A 25,403-nucleotide genomic window follows, 5' to 3' on the forward strand; every position below is an offset into this window, starting at 1 on the left:
CTATTTCATCCACTGACACCAATGATGGGGCACTATTCCTCCCACTGATACCAATGATGAGGCACTACTCCTCCCACTGACACCAATGATGGGGCACTATTTCATCCACTGACACCAATGATGGGGCACTATTCCTCCCACTGATACTAATGATGGGGCACTATTCCTCCCACTGACACCAATGATGAGGCACTACTCCTCTCACTGACACCAATGATGGGGCACTATTTCATCCACTGACACCAATGATGGGGCACTATTCCTCCCACTGATACCAATGATGAGGCACTACTCCTCTCACTGACACCAATGATGGGGCACTATTTCATCCACTGACACCAATGATGGGGCACTATTCCCCCCACTGATACCAATGATGGGGCGCTATTCCTCCCACTGATACCAATGATGGGACACTATTCCTCCCACTGATACCAATGATGGTGCCCCATCATTAGTGTCAGTGTGTGAGGAATAGTGTCCCATCATTAGTGTCAGTGGGAAGAATCGTGCCCCATCATTGGTGTCAGTGGGAGGAATAGCGCCCCATCATTGGTATCAGTGGAAGGAATAGTGCCCCATCATTGGTGTCAGTGGGGGAGGAATAGTGCCCCATCATTGGTATCAGTGGGGAAAAAAGTGCCCCATCATTGGTGTCAGTGGGGGAGGAATAGTGCCCCATCGTTGGTGTCAGTGGGGGAGGAATAGTGCCCCATCGTTGGTGTCAGTGGGAGAGGAACAGTGCCTCATCGTTGGTGTCAGTGGGGGAGGAATAGTGCCCCATCGTTGGTGTCAGTGGGGGAGGAATAGTGCCCCATCGTTGGTGTCAGTGGGGGAGGAATAGTGCCCCATCGTTGGTGTCAGTGGGGGAGGAATAGTGCCCCATCGTTGGTGTCAGTGGGAGAGGAACAGTGCCTCATCGTTGGTGTCAGTGTGGAGGAGGAATAGTGCCCCATCGTTAGTGTCAGTGGGGGAGAGGAGCGGCTGCTCCTTCTTTCAGTTTGGCCGCTTGATTTTCGCGGGACCGTTCGGCTCCGCCTCCTCGCTGGTGATTGGTCACCTGTGTGCCTTTCCAGTGCTGGCGCCCAATCGCCGGTGAGGAGGCGGAGCCGAGCTGCCGCGCGACCATCGAGCGGCTGAACTGAAAGAAGGAGCAGCTTCCTGGACCGGATCGTCGTGGGACCGGGACCGGAGCCAGGTAAGGTACAGCAGCCCCTCTGCCCACCCCTGTACTTGGTGTCCGTTGGAGGAGGAGGGGGGGGAGGCGCCGCCCCTCGAAAAAGTGCCGTCCTGACACCGGCTCGCCGTATACCGGCGTATAAGACGACCCCCGACTTTTCAAAAAATTTTCACGGGTTGAAAAGTCGTCTTATACGCCGGCAAATACGGTAGTCAATGAGTTTGTTAGCTCTTACATGGAAGCACTGACTAGGCTAGATACTGAGCCATGGGGATCAGAAAAGAACTGTCAAAAGTCCTGCGTAACAAGGTAATGGAACTTTATAAAGTTGGAAAAGGACAAAAAAAGATGTCTAAAGCCTTGAAGTAGAAAATTCAGGGACCTCTTGATACCAAGCCAAGTACAGGTAGACCAAGAAGGGGGCCCCATGAGATGCCCCTGGTACCTTTCATAGGCTTTTTTGGGTGTGGTTTGAGTGTGGTCGAAGACACAGGGGCCCCATGATCCCCTATTGCCCGGGGGCCCCATGAGTTATCAGACCTCCCCTGGCTGAAACATTCCCAGCAGGTTGTGGTGACCAGCGCCTTGTGTGCTGCAGTACAGTCTGGTAAAAGACAAGCCTGCATGGTGGTGAAGTGGATGGTGCTGTTGTTTGTCAGCGCTGGGATCACAAGTTCAGTTCCCAGCAGGGTGCTGCGTCTGAATGGAATTCATATGTTTGTGTGGGGTTTTCTTTCCTCCCACAAGCCAAAAACATTCTAATAGGTTAATTGGCTCTACCGGGAATATGTGTACTCGGGTGACTCTGGTCAGGTCATTAGATTGTAAGCTTCCATGAGACAGGGACTAATACGAACAATATTATACTCTCTGTTCAGTGCCGTGTAATATGTCACCCTGTCTGTACAGGAAATAAAATCTCATTACGTTTTTTGTGGTTTTATAAATAAAAAAAAAAAATTGCAATGATGTGTGTGATTTGCCTGCAAGCTCTTCAGCCAGAAAGACCATGCCTGTTTATTTAACCCCTCGCCCTCCCAGAGGATTCCCCCCCCTCCCCCTTCCTGACCAGGCCATTTTTTGTGTTACGGCGCTGCATTACTTTAACTGACAATTGCGCGGTCATGCAGCTCTGCACCTAAATGAAATTTATGTCCTTTTTTCCTCACAAATGGAGCTTTCTTTCGGTGGTATTTGATCGCCTCTGCGTTTTTTATTTTTTGCGCTATAAACAAAAAAAGACAGACAATTTGGAAAAAAAAACAACAATATTTTAGATTTTTTTGCTATTAAACATGTCCAGTAAAAAAATTATAAAAATCGTTTTTCGTCATAGATTTAGGGCAAAATGTATTCTGCTCCATGTCTTTGATAAAAAACAAATCCCAACACAGGCGTACCTTTCAGTTTACAAACGCCTCGTCTAATGTAATTTTTGGTTTACAAATGAAAGTCCATTGAAAATAACGCCTCGGTTTACGATTTTTTTTGCAATACGAACGGATTAATTGGTTTTCAATGTATTTATGACATTGTTTGTAATCATGGCCCTGTACAGCATTTATGCCTCTAAAATTCACTTTATAAAGAGTTTTGAACAGATAAGACTTTTTTTTTTTACTTTTTTCTGACCTCCGGAACGGATTAATTGGTTTTCAATGCATTCCTATGGTAAACCGTGTTTCAGTTTACGAATTTTTTGCAATACGAAACGTTTCGTAGAACGCATTAAATTCGTAAACCGAGGTACACCTGTACGTGTAAATTAATTGGTTTAAGTGAAAGTTATAGCGTCTACAAATGGCGGTATAGATACTAGAATTTAGTTTTTTTATATACTAGTAATGGCGGTGATCAGCGACTTATAGCGGGACTGCGGCGGGCATTCTGATACTGGGGGGAACTGACTTGGTGTCACTGACATCTCCAGTGACATCAATACAGTGATCAGTGCTAATAAAAAGCACCGACACTGTACTAATGGCTCTGGGTAGGAAGGGGTTAACACACGGGTGTCAAATTGGCGGCCCTCCAGCTTTTGCCAAACTACAAGTCCCATGAGGCATTGCAAGATGGACAGTTACTAGCATGACTCCCAAAGGCAGAGGCATGATGGGACTTGTAGTTTCGCAACAGCTGGAGGGCTGCCAGTTTGACACCCCTGTCAATTACATCCGTTTTCAGCCAATTTTGTCCGTTTACATCTGCTAGCGGATGTAAATGGATGGTCATCTGTTTACATGTCCGTATCCGCTAACATCCGTTTTCTTGAATGGAAAAAACCCTAAGGCCCCTTTTTACACAGGCATTCCATTTTTTTCATCAGTTCAGTTAAGTTTTTCTAAGAAAAAGCGTTTTAGTTTACATCCGTTTTTCATCCATTTACATCCATTTTTTCATCTGTTTTTTCATCCATTTTCATCAGTTTACATCAGTTTTTCATCCGTCTTTCATCAGTTAACATCCATTTTTTATCTGTTTTTTCATCAGTTAACATCCATTTTCATCCGTTTACAGCTGTTTTTGTCTGTTTACATAGGATTTTCTTCTGTTAAAAAAATGGATGTTAATGGACACGGACACTGATCATGATCATCCGTTTACATCCGCTAGTCCATAGAAATACATGGGTGTCTATTTTTCATCTGTAAACTGATAGATGATAAACGGAGATAAGGAACACCCGTATGAAATGGGTCTATTTTTCTTCCATTAAAAACAAATGAAACAGATAAAAAAATGTATGTAAATGGACAAAAACCGAATGAAAACGGATGTAAATGCATGAAAAACAGATGGAAACTAATGAGAAACTGATGTGAAGTGATCCTTTTTTTCTTGGAACGAACGTGACTGAACCGATGGAAAAAACGGAACGCCCGTGTGAAAGGGGTCTAACTGTGAATTTGTTCTCAGCTGCCTGTCCTCCGCCTCTCTTAGCAGTGGACTTAGATCGAACGGACAGATGGATCGAATAGCAATGGACAGATGGATCGAATAGCAATGGACATTGGATCGAATAGCAATGGACAGATGGATCGAATAGCAATGGACATTGGATCAAATAGCAATGGAGAGATGGATCGAATAGCAATGGACATTGGATCAAATAGCAATGGAGAGATGGATCGAATAGCAATGGAGAGATGGATCGAATAGCAATGGACAGATGGATCGAATAGCAATGGACAGATGGATCGAATAGCAATGGACAGATGGATCGAATAGCAATGGACATTGGATCAAATAGCAATGGAGAGATGGATCGAATAGCAATGGAGAGATGGATCGAATAGCAATGGACAGATGGATCGAATAGCAATGGACAGATGGATCGAATAGCAATGGACAAATGGATCGAATAGCAATGGACAGATGGATCGAATCCCAGTCAGTTCAGCAGGGACTGGACGAGATTCGATCCATCTAGGGGCAGCCTGGTTGTACTGAAGGCGATCTATAGATCAACTTCATTTCAATAAGCCTGTTGGATTATTTGCATGCAGGGGCGGACTGACCATTCGGGTACTCAAGCACTGCCCGAGGGCCCGGGGACAGTAGGGGGCCCCATGAGATGCCCCTGGTACCTATTTCATAGGCTTTTTTGAGTTTGGGCAAGGACACAGGGGCCCCATGATCCCCTATTGCCCAGGGGCCCCATGAGTTGTCCACCCCTGTTTTCATGTGATTACTGTCAGCGGCTATAGTCGCCAGCAGTGATCATTGTGTTCCGCCGACAGGGAAGGCTTCTTGTCGACAGAATGCAATAGCTCTGCAGGAGGTATTGATAGAGGAATCAAGCGATTTTTTTTCTTTTCTGCAACTCGGATCGATCATCTATGGCTTGTCTTAGCCAAGGTGAGATTTTGCCATTTCCCCGGTACGTGTGTAGATGTGCCATATGGCTGGGATCCTGAGAGATCCCTGTGGCACATCTGCACTTGTGCCAGGGGTACCCAGTATCTGCACATGTGTGGGTTCTGCTGCGCATGCGCAAAGACTGCTGATAGGGTGGCTGGAAACCTCTGTCTTTGCTTGCGCGCAGCATTTCCACAACACGTGCACAGATGCACTGATGGGCTTTGTGAGGTCCTGAAGGCTGGGCGGAGCCCGTGGACACATCTGTGCACGTGACAGAATGGCAGTGCTCTGGGAGGGTGGAGCCAATTAACAAGGGGAGATCTCTCTAACCCCAGGTTCACACCTATGCGTTTTGTAGAAACGCACAGTAGTCCATTTAACATGATTTCCTATGGGACACGTTGGCATCTCCGCGTTTTCACCCGCTGTGTTTTTTGGAAAGGGTTGGGGACTTTTACGTTGCGTTTTTGGTTCTATAGACTGCAGAAAAGCATGTAGTGCGTTTTTTACAACTTTTGATGCGTTTTGCCATGATTTTGATGCGTGTTTGATGAATTTTGCTTTTGAAATCTGCCTAGCAACCAGAAAAATGAAAAAAAAAAGAAACCGCAAAACGCATAAAAAACGCAAGTGAAAAAAACGCAATGCAGAAACGGCTCAAAGGCAACCTGCATATGTGTGAACCTAGACCAAGGCTAAGTTTAGATTGCACTGCTCCTCTGAAAAGCGATCCGTGTTCAGATCGCTTTTTAGAGGCATTTTGACAGGCAACGAGAAGGCAATATGATGCCTCTTCACTGACTATTCTTTAACCCTGTATGTTCCTCAGTAACTTGCCATGACCGCTTGCATTGCACACAGTTGTGGGGCATTTTTTTCGCTTCCCCCCCCCCCAAAAAAAAAAAAAACTGGGTGGGCATGTACTTTAAATTTTGCATTTAGAATCCTGTGTGTAGGGGAAGTATATCTGATGCAAGCAGGGGTGGACTGACAACTCATGGGGCCCCCGGGCAATAGGGGATCATGGGGCCCCTGTGTCCTTGCCCAAACCCAAAAAAGCCTATGAAAAAGGTACCCGGGGCATCTCATGGGGCCCCCTACTGACCCCGGGCCCTCGGGCAGTGCCCGTGTTTCCGAATGGTCAGTCCGCCCCTGGATGCAAGCCATACACAATACTGCAGTAGAGACCACATGACTGATTAATAATGCACGCCATACATGGGTCGAATTCTGAATGATTTTTCGTCCAAAAATCAAAAACGTAGTTCACTCAGTAATCCGATGGCGCCATCAATGATTTAAAAAATCGGCCGACCAAGTCATAAAGTCCCCCCCCCCCCATATAACAGGCGAAACTTCGATTCCTTCCAGGTCACGGCTCATGCGCCGAAAAACGATCGTACGATTTGAGCATCATTGAGTCGAAAATCGGTCATTTTCCATGAATTTTCCAATATGCCCGATCACCGAAAAGAGGAGGAACCACGAAAATAGTCCGGTGCCATTGACCCACTAACAGAGCGAATATCGGCCGATTATTCTTAGGTCCAATTTTCGGACAAAAAATTCAGTTGAATTTTGGCCCATGTATGGCCGGCCTTATGCTGGCCATACACGTTTAGAAAATCGTTCAAAAAAAGTTCGATACGCTCGATCATTCGGCTTTCAAAACGTTAGTGCGTTCATTTCAATTATCGAAATGCAACATTTTATGGCAAAAAAATTAAGAGTCATGTCAGATTTTTTTGAGCCAAAACGATCTTCTAAACATTAGATCGAATTGATCGAACGTTGCGTTTTTGGTTCTATAGACTTCAAAGGAGATGCTGCTGCATGTAGTGCGTTTTTGATGCATTTTTTAATCTGCCTAGCAACAAGTTGGAAAAACAAACGCATCAAAAACGCGGCAAAAACGCATGTGCAAAAACGAAAAACACACCCCAAAGAGCACTGCAGAAATGGATCAAAAGCAAACGGCATAGATGTGAACCTAGACATAGTCCTTCCCCTACTCTTTCCAAAAAAAAAAACCACGCCCTTATAGGTTCACAACTGTGCAGGTTGCGTTTGATGCGTTTCTGCATTGCGTTTTTGATGCGTTACTGATACGTTATACGAGGTATTTTCTTTCTTATTTGTCTTGTTGCTAGGCAGATTTTAAACTAAAAACGCAGCAAAAACGCAATACATGCTTTTCTGCAGCGTTCCCATTGAAGTCTATAGAACCAAAAATGCAACGTATGGCGTTCAAAAAAGTCCCTGACCCTTTCCAGAAAACGCACAGCTGTGAACATGTCCCAAAGGAAATCATGGACTGCTGTGCGTTTCTGCAAAACACAGAGGAAAACACATAGGTGTGAACCTAGACTTAGTCCTTCACTTTCCCAAAAAAAAAAAAAAAAAAGTTTTGGGTGGACATGCCCTTTAAGTATTGCGTACAGAACTGTACATTGTCAGACTTTAGTTGGGAAATAAAATCGATGCGACAGCAGAAAGGGGATATTTGGAGCTGAGGTTATCAGAGGGGTGGTAAAATCTGCACCCCTCCCCATACACGGTCTGACTCATTGTAATAATTACCGCCCCCCCCATTCAGGACAGTCTCTTATTCCCTCCCCCTGGAATGTGGGTGTGGGAGCAGTGCATGCTGGATAATGAACATGTGCTCTCTGCTGCTCAGAAGCCATTTTGGACGGCTGCACATCCAGCATGGGGGTCACAGGACAGGGCTCTGCGATGGAGGTGAGATAGATGCTGGCTGTGCTTCCTGACTATGATATACTTTGTTGTCTGCTACAATGTAACCAATCTCTGTTCCAGGTATTCGATGCACACCAGCAGCAAGGCAACCCCAACACAAGACGATCGTCCTGTCCTATGAGGTCAGTGCACACAAATGTGACGGTATGAGATTTATTTATTTCAGGTACTTATATAGCGCTGTCAATTTACGCAGCACTTTACATATATATTGTACATTCACATCAGTCCCTAACCCTCAAGGGGTGTGCAATCTAAGGTCCCTAACTCACATTCATACATACACATACTAGGGATAATTTAGACAGGATCCAATTCACCTACCGGCATGTCTTTGGAGTGTGGGAGGAAACCGGCGTACCCAGAGGAAACCCACGCAGGCACAGGGAGAACATGCAAACTTCAGGCAGGTGGTGCCGTGGTTGGGATTTGAACCAACGACCCGAGTACTGCCAGGCAGAAGTGCTAATCATTTAGCCACTGTGCTGCCCCTAGATGAAAAATTAAAGGACATGTAGCTGGGTGGACGTGCCCTTTAATTTTGCATACAGTAGGATGTATAGCTTCTTCCTGTAGTGCAGCGTGTTCTGACGAATGTGCAGCCAGGTGAGCTGTCCATGTTCTACTACAGCGTAGAAAGGCTCCATCAGATCTGCAGACGTGTTTATGCCGCCCATACACCGTACAATCTGACTCTACATTCCCCTATATCTTCATTACCACATGGAAGAAAAATATATTTTAAAAATATTCTTCCCAAATATATTGACATATATTTGAAATACTACAATGTTGGCAATATTATGTATGTTTAGATGCGTGTGGTTTTTTATTTATATATATATATATTATATTGCAAAATATAAATAAACTCTTCAGAATGGGTTTTTTTTACATATTTGTAAATGCATTCCAAAAATGTAGATTAAGTGTGTTTATTATAATATTTATTTTTTTTTTTAAACAATCCTATAAAAAAAAAAAAGCATTTCAACAGTGTGTGTGAATATGGCCAAAATTGTAGTATAATTGGGAAGAATATTTTTAAAATATATATTTCTTCCACGTGGGTTACCCCAAGGAGGGTTTTTTTTTTTTTTTTCTTCAGAAACGCAGTATTTATTTCAAGTACTTATATAGCGCCGTCAATTTACGCAGCTCTTTACATATATATTGTACATTCACATCAGTCCCTAACCCTCAAGCCTAGATGTGAGCGTCCCATAGGAAACCATGATCTATGGACTGTAGTGCTTTTCTGCAAAGAAAAACGCCTTGGTGTAAACAGAACCGTATAGCGCCAACAGTTTGATTTATCAGAGGGATGGTAAAAATAGTCTGACTCATTGTAATAATTGCCACCCCCCATTCAGGATGGTCTCTTATTCCCTCCCCCTGGAATGTGGGTGTGGGAGCAGTGCATGCTGGGTAATTAACATGTGCTCACTGCTGCTCAGAAGCCATTTTTATATTACAAAGTTTAGGTAACCTAAAGCTTGTGTGATCAGATTGCATAGTGTATGGTCACCTAGTAGAAGCCTGCAGATGCCTATAGGAGGAGAATGATGGCGCTATATAAGTACCTGAAATAAATCAATTTATGCAGGTCATTACATATATATTGTACATTCACTTCAGTCCCTAACCCTCAAGGGGCGTACAATCTAAGGTCCCTAACTCACATTCATACATACACATACTAGGGACAATTTAGACAGGAGACAATTCACCTACCAGCATGTCTTTGGAGTGTGGGAGGAAACCGGAGTACCCAGAGGAAACCCACGCAGGCACAGGGAGAACATGCAAGCTCCAGGCAGGAGGTGCCGTGGCTGGGATTCAAACCAAAGACCCGAGTACTGCCAGGTGGAAGTGCTAACCATTTAGTCACTGCGCTGCCCATACACATAAACAAAATATTCCACACATACATACACAATAATTATACACATATATTAAATGCCGTGATGCCGAATGTTCTCCTGAACGGCAACACCAGTTGTAACATAAACGCATGTAAACTTTACATGCCCTGGATAAGCAGGTTGCAAGAAATGGTGATCCCACTAGGGGATAAAAATCAAAGTGAATCAGTGAAACCACTCCTTGTGGTAAACATGAGAAAAAAAAAGAAATGGTTTGCCTCAATACTCTTAACTGGTACATCTTCAGGACAGCTTGTCCTGTTTAAAAACAGACTTGCTGGCAGGATCTTTAGGTGAAAATAGAAGAGGGCTTGAAAAAAGACCAATGCAACCATCAAATGTAAGAATTGGTAAGATGCAGCATAACGGTTGGTTTTTGGGTTTAATGCTGCTCTAATTTGTAGCGGATCACCAGAACTACTAAACAAGTTACATAGTTAGTCTGGCTGAAAAAAGACACAAGTTCAACCATTAAAAAAAAAAAAGTTATAATCCTACACCCACAGTTGATCCAGAGGAAGGCAAACAATGTGATGTCCCCCTCCACCCAGAGTGAACTCCAGTCCAGAGCAGGACTATATGTGGACTTGTAATGCCACACTGATGACTCTTCATTTACTTTCCCTGACTGCTGGGATGACAAGCGCGTTCGCTGCCTACAGTATATATGTTTTGATACATTACAAACCACAGCAAAAAAATCTCACACTAAAGTTTGTACTTCTTACCAAAGTTTTTTTTTTTTTTTTTTTTTTTTTTTTAAATTTTAGATCTGGAGTCCGCTCCTTAAAACTACAGGGCTCTTGGGGTAAGTCTGACTTTTTTCTGCACCCTTTGAGAACATGGGCTGTACATGATGACTTGACATAATCAATGGGAATCTCTCTGAAAAAGACTGAGGGAAATCTTGTATTCTGATGCAGGGTCAAAAATACATCGCTTCTATTCGTGTGTACATCTGGTCTTCATGTTTCTTTCCCTTTTTTTTTTTTTTTTTTTTGTTCTAGATCCAAAGATGTTCCTGCCTACCTGACCTGTACACAGAGACGAGCTACAGGATGATCCAACTTGCCACCTGGCTTCTTCGGGTTCGTAATCTTTATACTAAGTTTGTGTTCTTTGTTTTGTTTTTGTGTAAGTTTTTTTTTTTATTACATCGTTCAGCAAAAGCATGCATGGTAAAGTAAATACAATGCAAAAGTACAGTAAGGACTGAAAAGTTTGGTTCCAAAATACTTTTTTGCACCCACAAATATTTATTAAAAATAAATTACACTCGCATAAAGTACCCGACTGGGACACTGCAGTAGAACAGCCTGTATTCACTTTCTAAGTCCGGCGTTCTTTTGGTCACTCACAAGATGGCGACTCGCAAACTTCGGTTGTGCAGCTTTGACGTCATTGGCCCACCCTACGCATTACGTCACAGCATGTGACGTCATCAGAAATCACACTTGTTGCTTTGATTTGAGGCTATCGCACACTATAGCCGGAGATGCTCTGTTCATTTTTCATTGCGGAGGTTTACCAGTATAAGGTGGCTGGGTTGTATGGGCTCTCTACAGTAGAACAGCCTGTATTCACTTTCTAAGTCCAGCGTTCTTTTGGTCACTCACAAGATGGCGGCTCGCAAACTTCGGTTGTGCAGCTTTGACGTCATTGGCCCACCCTACGCATTACGTCACAGCATGTGACGTCATCAGAAATCACACTTGTTGCTTTGATTTGAGGCTATCGCACACTATAGCCGGAGATGCTCTGTTCATTTTTCATTGCGGAGGTTTACCAGTATAAGGTGGCTGGGTTGTATGGGCTCTCTACAATTTAGAGCATGTAAAGAAAACGAAGAGGAGAAATGTGTGCCTACAGGGCAAGACTCCTGTGTGATGAAGCTCTGCTGGGCACAGATGCTCTGATCTAATGTTTTATACTAGGTCTAGGGCTGTGACTTGGAAGCAGTAATGGAACTGTGCTATGCAGAGAAAATCTTCAACAAAAGTGTTTTTAATTTAAAAAAAAAAAAACTTTTTATTGAATTTCAAACATTTACAACATAGTTGCATAGAAACACGGCATGACGAACACAAAACAAAGACCAAGAAATAGGCTCATCAATGGGAGGTACATACAATGTCGGTGTATAACAGGGAATCAACCATTTTCAGACAATTGAGTACGTTTTTGAATTGAAAGTATCCCATGGTTCCCAAACTGCCTCAAAAGTGGGTACAGAGAGAGCATGTAAAGCGGTGAGGTACTCCATTTTTCTGATCTCAACTAAAACCATCAATTCTGATAGTGTAGGAGGTGTATTAGACAGCCAATGCATGGGAATGGTTCTCCTGGCCGCCATTAGAATGTGGGAGGAACGTTTCCGTGCAAATTTGGAGAAGCCTGAAAAAGGTAGGCCCAGCAAAAAGTGGATGGGCGCAAATGAAATAGGAGCCCGCAGAAGTAGCTGTAGTAGGCTAAGGACCTCTCCAACAAAAGCATTTTTACTTTCCTTCACCACCGCCCGCCATATAGTAATATGACGGACGCAAGGTGGTTCTCTCTTTCTGGGAGGACGTCATATGACGTCCTCCCATTCTCGCCGCATGTGCGCAGCTCAGGTGGAAAGCAGGTCCCTCGGAAACAGTGGATCACGGAAAGAGCCGAAGATGTCGGCTCGGTCATGTGATCAGCTGTGTCCAATCACAGCTGGTCACATGTAAACAGGGAAATGCCGGTTATCGGCATTTCTCTCCTCTCGCTATCACGCTGACAGCTGGAGAGGAGAGCCGGTAATCGGCTTTCCGTGGAGGGGACATTTACACTGATCATCAGGACACTTATGATCAGTGCCACCTGTCAGTGCTCATCAGTGCTTACCAGTGCCCATCTGAGCTGCCTTTCAGTGCCGCCTTTCAGTGATGCCAATCAGTGCCCATCACCGCAGCCTCATTAGCGCACATCAGTGAAGGAGAAAAAGCACTTATTTACAAAATTTTATAACTAAAACTAAAACCTTTTTCAAAATTTTCAGTGGTTTTTGGTTTAAGAAAAAAATTTAAAAAGCCCAGGTGATTGAATACCATCAAAATAAAGCTCTGTCACAAAAAAATTATAAAAATTTCATATGGGTACAGTGTTGCATGACCGCACAATTGTCACAAAGTGCGACAGCGCTGGAAATTGGCCTGGGCGGGAAGGGGGTACAAGTGCCCGGTAGGGTTGTGGTTAAATGGAAACAAACTGTTGGTATTGGAAACTAGGCAGACTATTAAGCTCTACTATATCCACTTGCTTTCTGTGTCTTTGTAGGCCTGGCTATGGCTGGCATGCGACCTCCAGGAGGACTTTTGAATGTGGTGAGTATTTTCGCCATGTATCACTCTGAATGTATATGATGAAAACATAGTTCAGCTGATTGCTGTGAAGAACAGTCTTTCGCTCCTATCTGATACATCCAGAGAATTTTTATTTATTTTTTTTTTTTTTTTAGCTTGGTACTTTAGGAACGACCACATTGTTGCTGAGCTCATTGGTGTCACCCTGTTTCTTTGTAGGCCTGGCTCCAGTTTAAGTGCCATATCAGTAAAGGATGCTTTTCAAGCTGGTAAGTTGTTGTTTTTGAATGCATAGAGGAAACCCTTATTCAGCTGAGCTGCTGTGAAGTCTTTTGCTCCTTTCTGATCCGTCCTGTTTTAGGTGGGCATTGTCATATACTCCTGCTGGGAGTATAGCTTGCCTACTAGTGAGGACTGGTAATCTCTCCAGTATGTTACAATATCGTTTTAGTCTGGTAAAACCCAATGTTCTGTTGTGAAGACTGACATATTGCTAAACCTGAAACTGTATGCAAAGTAATGGAAAGATTACTTATTGTAAAATATATATATATATGCGCACACACGCACTCAAAATGAGGACTGAAAGGGCGTAGAGGGTCAGGAGAGGGGCAGATCAAGGAATGGAAGGGTTTGTCCTTAGGAGTGGGGGGTAGTTAGGGAAGGGTTGATGTCCAGTCTGCTTTTTTGACATGTGGTTACCATTCATTCTAACCTCCTGCTTTTGTAGTGCGTGTGTGTGTGGTGTTTATATAGTAAAGAAAACCTTTAACTTGCCTGGGTTTAAAACCAGTTTAATTGCAGCCTATGTGGATAGATGTATGGAATTTTCCAATGCTGAGATCTGTAGACTTAGTCCTTACAAAACTGGTTCCGTTGCCCATTTGTTTTTAATTTTAACTCTCAAAGGTTGATTTTTCAAGCACACCTGTCATTAGAAAAATTATAGGAGCTGCCATTTTAAACACATTTTTATGTGTGTATGTATGTGTCCACAAGGCTTAGGAGGGTGTCTATGGGAATGTTTGACCATTCTTCCAGAAGCACATTTGTGATGTCCAGGCACTGATGTCTGATTCTGAACTATTATTTCGGCCAGTATCCAATCCCTGTCCAAATCATGCTGCCTCAGCCTCCACATCTCCAGAATGTGCCCCAATGATATCCCTGGTAATCTCTCGCCTCAACTACTGCAACTCCCTCCTCATTGGATGACCTTTACATAGGCTATCCCCCCTCCAGTCCATCATGAATGCTGCTGCCAGACTCCTCCACCTTACCAACTATTCAGTGTCTGCTACCCCTCTCTGCCAATCCCTCCACTGACCTCCACTCGCCCAACGTATAAAATACTAACCACTTCTTACAAAGCCATCCACAACTCGGCCCCCAGCTACATCACCAACCCGGTGTCAAAATATCTTTGATCCTCCCATGAACTTCTGTTCTCTAGTTCCCGTGTCGCCTCTTCCCATGCTCGCCTCCCGGACTTCTTCCAAGCTTCAACCATCCTATGGAACTCCCTACCCAAATCTGTCAACTATCTCCTAATCTATGCAGCTTTGGACGATCCCTGAAAACCCTTCTTTTTAAAGAAGCCTATCCTGCTTCTAACTAGTAACTGCTTTTTACTTCCATCAGCTCATCCCCCACAGCTATTTAGCTTTTTCTATCACTCAACCCTTCCTCTTGGATTGTAAGCTCTTACAAGCAGGGCCCTCTGTTTCCTCTTGTAACAAATTGTAATGTCTACCTTAATTTTTATAAAGCGCTGCGCAAACTATTGGTGCTATATGAAATATACCTCTTGAGAGCTGCTGTTTTTGGGTTTCCCATGCCTAGATTGTCTTCAAGGGTTCACAAACCAATGCAAGCACCTTCTTGCATGCGTTTTTTTTTTTTTTTTTTTTTTTCCCCTTAGATCCTTGTAATACTAAGATGACACTTCGGTTCACATAGTAAAATATTCCTTTCAGCTCAAGCTGTGTAAGTGGCAGCTCCGCATACCCAGAGTTTGCCATTTACAGGTCAGGCGGTGATGACACACTTGCCCTCACTGAGAACATTGTTCAGTAATGAGAACACCTACGTACTCATACTATCTGAGCTTGACCACTGCCCCTATTAAGGAAAAAAAAATGTAAAAAACAATCTAGCTTATCACAAAGATCTGTTATGAGAACATTTTTCTGCAGGAAATTTACATTGTTGTTCTCTTTCTTTTTAGACCTCTAACTCAGAAGGTTGGATGAGTTCCAGGCCACTTGGTAAGCAAAATTCCTCATCTAGCCAAAGCTGTAGGTGACTTCTCCCTGTACTCTGGGCTCTATTATCAGGTCAAGCGGTGATGACACACTTGCCCTCACTGAGAACACTGTTCAGTAATGAGAACACCTACGTACTCATACTATCTGAGCTTGACCAATGTCTCCGATTTTGCTACACATTTTCTTAATCTAGCTTCTTATAGGATCTGTCATAAGAACTTCTTTTTATTTTTATTTTTTTTCTTTTTAGATCTGTAATTCTGAGAAAGTTGAACAACTCCAAGCCACCCGGTAAGAAAATTGCCCCTTCTAGCCAAAACTGGAAGGCCCCTTTTTCACATAAAGAGTCTGATCAGGTCCAGTATTTTAGGCAGACCTGATTGGATGGTCCATTCACACCTAAGGACTGGCAGACATAAATGAACTTGTATCCGTTTTTACACCCTCTTGCCTCCAATCTGGTCTGCTAAAAAAAAAATGGAATGACTTCTGTCTAGGCGGATCGGAGGGCAGTTTGGGTGTAAACTGACAGTGGAGTCCATTTACTCCCAGTTGCCCATAGAGCAAAGCGGGTCTAACTATGTCCGTGCCTTTATAAACTGAGCAGATACAGACCTGTCATCCTCCTGCTGTGCTCTGATTAGCAGGCGATCTTTGAGCGGATCCCCTGCTGCTCAGAACAGTCTGCCCCATGTGAAAGGCGCCTTTTAATGACCTCTCCCTATACTGTGAGCTCTATTTCTAGGTCAAGCGGTGATGACACACTTGCCCTCACTGAGAACGTTGTTCAGTAATGAGAACACCTACGTACTCATACTATCTGAGCTTGACCAATGTCCCTATTAAGAGAAAAATTGTAAAAACAATCTAGCTTATCACAAAGATCTGTTATGGGAACATTTTTGCAGGAAATTTACATTGTTCCCTTTCTTTTAGACCTCTAACTCTGAGAAGGTTGGAAGAGTTCCAGGCCACTTGGTAAGCAAAATTCCTCTTCTAGCCAAAGCTATAGGTGACTTCTCCCTGTACTCTGGGCTCTATTATCAGGTCAAGCGGTGATGACTGTACAGAGGCCCTGTCACCCCTGCTGGCCCCGCCCCTTTACATCAGTATACTCCATAACTCCCCTTTACGTCACAATTCCCAACCCATCCAGTAGCATCTTCAACTCCCATTCACATCGCATAGAATTTGCAGTATACGTCTGGGATATCTGAATTTTCTCTCAGCAAAGCTTTGTTTTTAATGCAGAGTTCTCAAACCCGTACCAGATTGTCAGAAAAACATATTTACATGAAATTTTAAAGCTTTTTTTTTTTTTTGACAGTTTCTGAGAAGACCAAACACATACAGGCCACACACGGTAAGTAAAATGCCTAAAGTGGTATCTCCCTGTACTCTGGGCTCTATTAAGCTCTTGAGAGCTGCTGTTTTTGGGTTCCCCATGCCTAGATTGTCTTGAAGGGTTTACAAACCAATGCAAACACCTTCTTGTATGTATAATTTTTTTTTTTTTCCCTTTTTGGACCCCTGTAATACTAAGATGACACTTCGGTTCACATAGTAAAATGTTCCTTTCAGATCAAGCTGTGTAAGTGGCAGCTCCACATAGCCAGAGTTTGCCATGTACAGGTCAGGCGGTGATGACACACTTGCCCTCACTGAGAACATTGTTCAGTAATGAGAACACCTACGTACTCATACTATCTGAGCTTGACCAATGTCAATCATATTAATAATCATAATAGAATTATTTAATATGAATTATGTCTAAATCTCTTTATTCAGGTCACCTTGCATGTCAGCCAACATTATACTGTCATTGTAGCTACTGTGATGTTGCATACAGTATCTTTGGGTCAGAACGGCCTATAAACACTCCGTTCTAGTACAGCTTTCTCATACTCTTCACCTCAGAGGAACCCTTGAAATATTTAGATCTTGGGGAACCCCTCCAGAAAAGCTGTTAATAAAACAAACATGCGCACTGACGGTGTAAGATCCTCGGTCTTTAATTGTTTAAAATGTTGTACATCATAAGGAATCTCTCATCAATTAAAGAATGCGCTCAATCTGTTTTATTCATAGACCAAACTCCTAATATACTGGCTAACCTGTTTCAAGGTAGCACCTGTTCATTGGGGAACCCCTGCTAATCCCTACAATGCATACTGCTCACACCATTAGTATGTGGACAGGGTAACTCTCATGCAGGGCTTTCCTTTCTTGTGCACATGCTCACCAATGGCCAGGACCAGGCAGGAAACATTAACTCAACACTAAGCCCTGGTTCACACTGATGCCATGCGTAATTCGCAGCGAATTCTGCACCGCATCAGAATCGCACCCCGTTCATGCGAACCGTTGCGGGTATGTATGTTAACACCCCGAAAGTGGTCTGCAAAACATGGTGCGATGTGCAGAATCGGATTGCATAGGTGCGAATACCCATGCGATCCGATTCTAGTGAGGACCAAAAAAGGGTCCTGCACATTTTTGGTGCGATTAGAGCCATACGAAGTGTATGGCTCCAATCGCAGCACACAAATCGCATGTGATTCGCACAGGAATGCAGTTCGGTTCCTGTGCAAATCGAATGCGATATACCGCATGTATGTGAACCCAGGCAAAGGTGACATCCCATATTCAGAAGTGAGACATATACCTGGTGCAGCTGTACTGTAACTTGAGGCTCCATAAGTAGTTATTATTATTATACAGGATTTATATCACGCCAACAGTTTGCTCAGCGCTTTACAATATAACGGGAGACAATACAGTTCAATACAAGAGGGATAGGAGCAGGGGCGGACTGACAACTCATGGGGCACATGGGCAATAGGGGATCATGGGGCCCCTATGTCCTTGCCCAAACTCAAAAAAGCCTATGAAAAAGGTATCAGGGGCATCTCATGGGGCCCCCTACTGACCCCAGGCCCTCGGGCAGTGCCCGAGTTTCCAAATGGTCAGTCCATCCCTGGATAGGAGGGCCCTGCTCCTTGGAGCTTACAATAAGTGCACACTGTCCGTGATGTTGCACACTGTTCTAGAATGTAGCTTTTAAAGGGGAACGCCACTGAGCTTGTTCCATTCACCAGTTAAGCTTGCCTATCGCCTCGCTCCCAGTGATGGGAGTATGGGTCCCGTTGTGTAACACAGCCCCCCCCCCCCCTTCCTCTTGCGTACACGTCTTGATTCCGTTAACTCCTTTTCCTGTACCTGCAGCTAGGTCCAAAAGGTCAGCTGAGGCTACTGAACCGCTAGGGAGGGGGTTATCGCACCAAACCCCTCACTGTACAGAGGCCCTGTCACCCCTGCTGGCCCCGCCCCTTTACATCAGTATACTCCATAACTCCCCTTTACGTCACAATTCCCAACCCATCCAGTAGCATCTTCAACTCCCATTCACATCGCATAGAATTTGCAGTATACGTCTGGGATATCTGAATTTTCTCTCAGCAAAGCTTTGTTTTTAATGCAGAGTTCTCAAACTCGTACCAGATTGTCAGAAAAACACATTTACATGAAATTTTAAAGCTTTTTTTTTTTTTGACAGTTTCTGAGAAGACCAAACACATACAGGCCACACACGGTAAGTAAAATGCCTAAAGTGGTATCTCCCTGTACTCTGGGCTCTATTAAGCTCTTGAGAGCTGCTGTTTTTGGTTTCCCCATGCCTAGATTGTCTTGAAGGGTTTACAAACCAATGCAAACACCTTCTTGTATGTATAATTTTTTTTTTTTTCCCTTTTTGGACCCCTGTAATACTAAGATGACACTTCGGTTCACATAGTAAAATGTTCCTTTCAGATCAAGCTGTGTAAGTGGCAGCTCCACATACCCAGAGTTTGCCATGTACAGGTCAGGCGGTGATGACACACTTGCCCTCACTGAGAACATTGTTCAGTAATGAGAACACCTACGTACTCATACTATCTGAGCTTGACCAATGTCCCTATTATTAAGAAAAAAAAAATGTAAAAAACAATCTAGCTTATCACAAAGATCTGTTATGAGAACATTTTTCTGCAGGAAATTTACATTGTTCTCTTTCTTTTAGACCTCTGTAACTCAGAAGGTTGGAAGAGTTCCAGGCCACTTGGTAAGCAAAATTCTTCTTCTAGCCAAAGCTATAGGTGACTTCTCCCTGTACTCTGGGCTCTATTATCAGGTCAAGCGGTGATGACACACTTGCCCTCACTGAGAACATTGTTCAGTAATGAGAACACCTACGTACTCATACTATCTGAGCTTGACCAATGTCTCCCTTTTTGCTACACATTTTCTTAATCTAGCTTATTCTAGGATCTGTCACAAGAGCTTTTTTTTTTTTCTCTTTAGATCTGTAATTCTGAGAAAGTTGAACAACTCCAGGCCACCCGGTAAGAAAATTGCCCCTTCTAGCCAAAACTGGAAGGCCCCTTTTTCACATAAAGGGTCTGATCAGGTCCACCTGTCCAGTAGTTCAGGAAGACCTGATTGGATGGTCCATTCACACCTAAGGACTGGCGGACATAAATGATCTTGTATCCGTTTTTACACCCTCTTGCCTCCAATCTGGTCTGCTAAAAAAAAAAAAAATGGAATAACTTCTGTCTAGGCGGATCGGAGGGCAGTTTAGGTGTAAACTGACAGTGGAGTCCATTTACTCCCAGTTGCCCATAGAGCAAAGCAGGGTCTGTCTATGTCCGTGTCTTTATAAACTGAGCAGATACAGACCTGTCATCCTCCTGCTGTGCTCTGATTAGCAGGCGATCTGTGAGCGGATCCCCTGCTGCTCATAACAGTCTGCCCCATGTGAAAGAGGCCTTTTAATGACATCTCCCTATACTGTGAGCCGCCTTTCTAGGTCAAGCGGTCTTTTCGACCTCTGTAACTCCAGAAGATTGGATGAGTTCCAGGCCACTTGGTAAGCAAGTCTTCTAGCCAAAGCTGTAGGTGACTTCTCCCTGTACTCTGGGCTCTATTATCAGGTCAAGCGGTGATGACACACTTGCCCTCACTGAGAACATTGTTCAGTAATGAGAACACCTACGTACTCATATTATCTGAGCTTGACCAATGTCCCTCTTTAAAGTGAAACTATAGCCAGGCTATGGACATTCACACATTTACATATCTCAAGCGTCAAGTGAGCTTCAAAGTCCTTGCTGACCTGAGTTTGAGTTGCTGTACAGTGCTTGCAGCTACAAAGGAACTAAAATGGCAGGACATCTTCTTTCTTCTGAGCCGGGACTTTAACCGTTTCAATACCGGGCAATTTTACCCCTTCCTGCCCAGGCCATTTTTCAGGTTTCAGCGCTCTCACACTTTGAATGACAATTGCGCGGTCATACAACACTGTACCCAAACTAAAATTTTATCATTTTCTTCACACAACTAGAGCTTTCTTTTGGTGGTATTTAATCACCACTGGGGTTTTTATTTTTTGCTAAATTAACAAAAAAAGACCAAAAATTTTGAAAAAAAAACACATTTTTCTTTGTTTCTGTTATAAAAGTTTACAAATAAATAATTGTTCTTCATAAATTTAGGCCGAGATGTATTCTGCTACATGTCTTTGGTAAAAATAACCCAAATTAGGATGTATTTTTTAGTTTTTAGGAAAGTTATAGAGTTCACAAACTATGGTATAGATCTGATTATTGATCAATCCTGAAGTACTGACGGCCAATCTAATTTCTTGAGGTCCAAGAATGTCAGAATAGTACAGATATCCCCAAATGACCCCTTTTTGCAGAGTAGACAGTCCGACGTACTTCATAAGAGGCATGGCGAGTTTTTTGAAGTTGTATTTTTTTTTTTTGTCATAATTTTTCGGAAAATGAAAAATTATTTTCACTATTTTTTTTTTTTACATACTGTCACCAGTGCAGTACAGCGTCATCATATAACTGGCATGGCGGTGAACAGGGACACTGACTGGTGACAGTATGAAAAAAAATATATATATATTTTTTTTTTTTAATTACATTATTATTTTTTTTTTTTTTTTTTTTTTGCAATTACTTTGCTATAAGCAAGCATTTACCTGAATGAAATCGATTCAGTCAGCTTTTTTTTTTTTTTTTTTTTTTTTTTAGTAATTACTTTGCTATAAGCAAGCATTTACCTGAATGAAATCGATTCAGTCAGCTTTTTTTTTTTTTTTTTTTTTTTTTTTTTTTTTTTTTTTTTTTTTGTGCTTAGCTGTGATTTGGTCACAGCTAATCACATGACATGTGCATGTGATTAGCTGTGACCATTCACAGCTAGGCACTAGTATACAATGGATGGCATCATGAATGAAGCCATCCATTGTATACAACTGTCATGTGACCTGCTGTGATTGGTCACAGCAGGTCACATGGTACCAGCAACGGGAGCCGGTACTCGGATCTGTCATCGGCCGTGTCCGAGGTGCACGGCCGATGACAGATCGCACTGCTGCGCCGCTCTGCACTAGCGCAAACGGCGCATGTGCGGGAGCACGCCAAATGGCGTGCACCCGGAATGCAGATACACATCTGAAGCCGCCAAACGGCTAATGGTTAAGCATCTTTTCTTTTACATTAGAATGTTGGCAGGCTGTAACATTCAGAAGTTACTGCAACCCAACTTTACAGCCTGTTATGATCTACAAGGATTATTGGCTCCACTGTGCCTGTAGCTACTGAGATCAGCTGTGGTATATTTTACAGCTTTTTGCTAAGTCTTAAGAATATGGAAATGTGACCTTATTTACTCTGCCTAGTTTGCTCAGGGACAGGAAATGTTGCTAATGGCCTCCTGAGAATACAGGTTCCAGGCTGATCCCTTTTTTTTTTTTTTTTTTTTTTTAACCTCCCTAGCGGTATTCCTGAGTGTAGCTCGGGGTAAAATGTCAGTACCAAAAGCGGTAACCCCGAGCTACACTCGGGCTTACCATGCGGCGCTGCATAGGGAGTCCCTGCAGAGCTTACCTTGTCCTGCGCTCTCGCGATGTGTCCCCCGCAGCGACCCCGGCCATCTCCTCCAGCCGGCATCCGGCTTCTGTGTTCCGGTCCCTGTGACGTCGGGACGTACGGGCGGCGGCGGCGGGAAATTTGAAACTTTTTAAATGTCATTTTTTTTTCCAAACAAATTTTACATAGTAAAACATTGCTGTTTCAACCCATTTCACATACATTTTGTCTGTTCTTTCTGCCTGGAAACTGAGAAATGTCCATGGCGTCCAAAAAGCGTCCCTTTTTAGATCAAAAGCGGTTTTAGACCGGCTAAAGAACAGCGATAGTAAATTAGAACCACTTGCAGAATTGAGTGATAATGATTCGTGGGGGAAATTCGTCATCAGACACTGAAAACGATTTTGCGACTTTGCTCAGCGATGTGCGAACTTGGCGCTCTATTTCAAATTTCAGTGTTTTTGGTTTGATTATATTATTGAATTAAATATATTATAATATTTTTTATGATTATTAAATTATTTGATTTCGTGTTTCAAATTGTAACATACCCGGGATGTTTACTAGACTCTTGTTCGGACAGATTTCAGTGAGTTATTCCTAAAAATTACAATAAAAGAACTACATATTTCCATGCAAAATAATGGTACCGCTTTCAGCACCAAAAATCTGAAATAATCAGACTGCTAGGGAGGTTAAAGCCCAATTCCAGGGAGAAATTGCACCCTCAAACTGTGAGGATTGTTTAGCGTAGTGGCAGAGGATTGCCTTACTCATTGCTCCAGCAGGCTTCCTCCTTCTCCCGCAGCTGCTCTGGTCCATGCCAACCTCCATGTATACCATTTAGGGCCCCTGCATTGTACATGGTTACACGGAGGCTCCACCCACAGATGGGTTTCAGGAGGAGAGCATTGGAGCAGATAAGGTAAGTGATAGGGTCTCTCTCTTAGACATAGCAAGCATTTAACCCTTGCTGTGGGGGTAGAATGTTTATTTTACTTTTAAAATGTGTCATACTTGCCTGCTCTGTGTAGTGGTTTTGCACAGAACAGCCCCAATCACCCCCTTCTCGGGTCCCCCACTAGTGCTTTGGCAGCTCCTAACTCCTCACCCCCTAAACAGTGCCTCCACAGCAAGCTGCATGCTATGGAGGCACTAGTGTGTGCTCGCTCCTGAGCCCCGCTCTCTGTATCCATAAGACACAGCAGAGCGTGGTTTGGCCCCAACCCCTGCTCCATTCTCAGTCATGTCTGTCTACGTCTGTGCTATATCTCAGCCAATGAGGAGGCAGAGAGCTGGGACATCGCTGGACTGAGATTGGGCTTAGGCGAGTATTAGGGGGGCTGGTGGGGCTGCTGTACACTAAAGATTTTTTTTTTTTTTTTTTTTAGAATGCATGAAGGTAAAAGCCTTCAGACTGTAGAACCACTTTAAACTCTTTTTATATTTAATGTTTTATTTACTAAAAAACTTTATAGTGCATCCTTAACACTGTTTTGTCAACCATGCTGGGGTTGCTAGTAGGAAAGCCCAGCATTGCCTACATTGTCAGAAATGCTCTGATTATAACAAAGCCAAATAATCCTGTCTCTAATAGAATGGGGGGGAGTAGTCTGTCCTCCTGTGAGACAAAAGTGGGGGAACCAATCCGAATGAACACCACCCCTCTTTGCTGTTGATTGGGTGGTTTCCCATTCCAATTAGTGGGCTGCAGATTGCTGCCACTCGGCTTTTTAGTGCTCCAGCTGCTTAGATGCTCTTGGCTGTTGTTTTCAGTGTGCCTTAGCAAAAAATTTGGATTTATTTCAGGTACTTGTATGGTGCCGTCAATTTACGCCGCGCTTTACATATATATTATATGGCTGTATGAATTTCTGCTTATGAGCTTTTTTTTTTTTTTGCTTTTTTTTTTTTTTTCGGTCTACTCCGAAGAACGCAGCCACGGATTTTTGAGACAAACATTACAGCCAGTCATCAAATTTATATGGGGATGAAGTGACATGGATCTGGCTATTAGGTGGAAGCAGATAATTTGGAAGTGTGAAACAATGCCTGTTCTGGAGGACTGAGAACTTGAAGAAAATGTCAGGAGAAACCATGGAGGCTGCCATTGAACTTTGACTTGTTTCACTTGGCGTCAAAATATTATTCTTTTTATATCACATGTACTATTCAATAAAGATTTCTATTTTGTGATATTTTAGTACGGTACATTTATTTTTTTTTTTGTTCCCCAGTCTAACTCTATACCAAATGAAGGCACCCAGAGTTCATACACAGGGATATTTGTAGGTATTTCATGCACCTAGCATATATTTCCGGGCGCTCTTTTGTGCCCCGAGAGCTACACCTACAGCCTGCCATACAAGTGCGCAGCCGTACTTTAGGTGAGTGATCAGCATTTACCTGCATATGTGTCTCAGATGTATTTCCAGTACACAGGCAAATGCAGAAGTGAGAAAGCATTTACAAAAATTAAAGCCGCTTACAGCCATTTAATTGTATGGCAGGCTGTACGTGGCACCTACTGGTGCTGGAAAGCATTTGGAAATGTACATTTAGCACATAAAATGCCTACAATTGTCTGCATGAACCCTAAGAATTGTGTTGCAATGAAACCCTTGGACTTTTTTTTTTTTTTTTTTTTTTTTTTTTTGTCGGCAGTAACTGAGGTGGTTGAGTTGCAATTTTACAGCCCACCTAACTTCTACCATTACAGACAGATGGGGCTTTGCTTTGCCATCATAGTTTTGAATTGCCTTGCATAGTTTGGCAGCACTGCCTGCCAGTCACACATTAAGATCAATGGGAGCATACTGTAATTGTGGTTGCTGCGCAGTATTTCAATACAAAATTCTCTTTGGGATTGTAGAGACCACCTTCAAGCGGCAGCACTTAATGTCTGTCAGTCATTGCTCTACTGCCCTCTTAAAAGTGATCCACTGCAGATGGCTTTTCAGAGGGCAGTAGACGCTGTCCGTCCATATCAGGGAACCAGGAGCTATGTTTTGGATGAAGTCTGGTGTCCTGTGGAGCAAGGCGTTAAGTCTGTAGCAAGGGGGTATGCAAGGGAGTCGGAAAGTGTGCGGGTAAGACCACATTGCCACGTGGCTGTATAGCCTAGATTCAGACTTGTCCAACAGGCAGCCGATGGGGTG

At 43.3% G+C, this 25,403-nt stretch overlaps 1 long non-coding RNA gene and 9 other non-coding genes across 15 annotated transcripts; all 10 read left to right on the top strand.

The window, feature by feature from the left end:
* The first annotated feature begins 6,829 nt into the window (after window positions 1–6,829).
* Window positions 6,830–24,441, top strand: LOC149445798 (uncharacterized). 6 transcript variants are annotated; one of them, XR_016306323.1, is made up of 14 exons: window positions 6,830–7,783; window positions 7,862–7,923; window positions 10,497–10,534; window positions 10,734–10,814; window positions 13,030–13,076; window positions 13,211–13,324; window positions 15,283–15,322; window positions 15,573–15,613; window positions 16,259–16,300; window positions 16,650–16,685; window positions 18,879–18,914; window positions 19,383–19,424; window positions 19,664–19,704; window positions 24,178–24,441. It is a non-coding gene; the product is annotated as an uncharacterized LOC149445798 (long non-coding RNA). The 6 variants fall into 6 exon arrangements; XR_016306322.1 differs by having other exon boundaries at window positions 6,836–7,783; window positions 13,275–13,324; XR_016306327.1 differs by having other exon boundaries at window positions 7,208–7,783; window positions 7,862–7,945; window positions 13,275–13,324.
* On the top strand, window positions 10,572–10,651 carry LOC149445799 (small nucleolar RNA SNORD79). The gene has a single exon (XR_016306328.1). It is a non-coding gene; the product is annotated as a small nucleolar RNA SNORD79 (small nucleolar RNA).
* On the top strand, window positions 13,103–13,177 carry LOC149445800 (small nucleolar RNA snR60/Z15/Z230/Z193/J17). The gene has a single exon (XR_016306336.1). It is a non-coding gene; the product is annotated as a small nucleolar RNA snR60/Z15/Z230/Z193/J17 (small nucleolar RNA).
* Window positions 15,084–15,167, top strand: LOC149445801 (small nucleolar RNA SNORD103/SNORD85). Its single transcript, XR_016306332.1, has one exon. It is a non-coding gene; the product is annotated as a small nucleolar RNA SNORD103/SNORD85 (small nucleolar RNA).
* LOC149445802 (small nucleolar RNA SNORD103/SNORD85) lies at window positions 15,393–15,476 on the top strand. Its single transcript, XR_016306331.1, has one exon. It is a non-coding gene; the product is annotated as a small nucleolar RNA SNORD103/SNORD85 (small nucleolar RNA).
* Window positions 16,069–16,152, top strand: LOC149445803 (small nucleolar RNA SNORD103/SNORD85). Its single transcript, XR_016306335.1, has one exon. It is a non-coding gene; the product is annotated as a small nucleolar RNA SNORD103/SNORD85 (small nucleolar RNA).
* Window positions 16,956–17,039, top strand: LOC149445804 (small nucleolar RNA SNORD103/SNORD85). Its single transcript, XR_016306333.1, has one exon. It is a non-coding gene; the product is annotated as a small nucleolar RNA SNORD103/SNORD85 (small nucleolar RNA).
* On the top strand, window positions 19,185–19,268 carry LOC149445805 (small nucleolar RNA SNORD103/SNORD85). Its single transcript, XR_016306334.1, has one exon. It is a non-coding gene; the product is annotated as a small nucleolar RNA SNORD103/SNORD85 (small nucleolar RNA).
* LOC149445806 (small nucleolar RNA SNORD103/SNORD85) lies at window positions 19,495–19,578 on the top strand. Its single transcript, XR_016306330.1, has one exon. It is a non-coding gene; the product is annotated as a small nucleolar RNA SNORD103/SNORD85 (small nucleolar RNA).
* Window positions 20,297–20,380, top strand: LOC149445807 (small nucleolar RNA SNORD103/SNORD85). Its single transcript, XR_016306329.1, has one exon. It is a non-coding gene; the product is annotated as a small nucleolar RNA SNORD103/SNORD85 (small nucleolar RNA).
* Window positions 24,442–25,403: the final 962 nt, after the last annotated feature.

Source organism: Staurois parvus, unplaced genomic scaffold, assembly GCF_062004578.1.
Source record: "Staurois parvus isolate SC_StPar_1 unplaced genomic scaffold, SC_StPar_1.0 ptg000709l, whole genome shotgun sequence".
Classification (NCBI taxonomy): Eukaryota; Metazoa; Chordata; class Amphibia; order Anura; family Ranidae; genus Staurois; species Staurois parvus.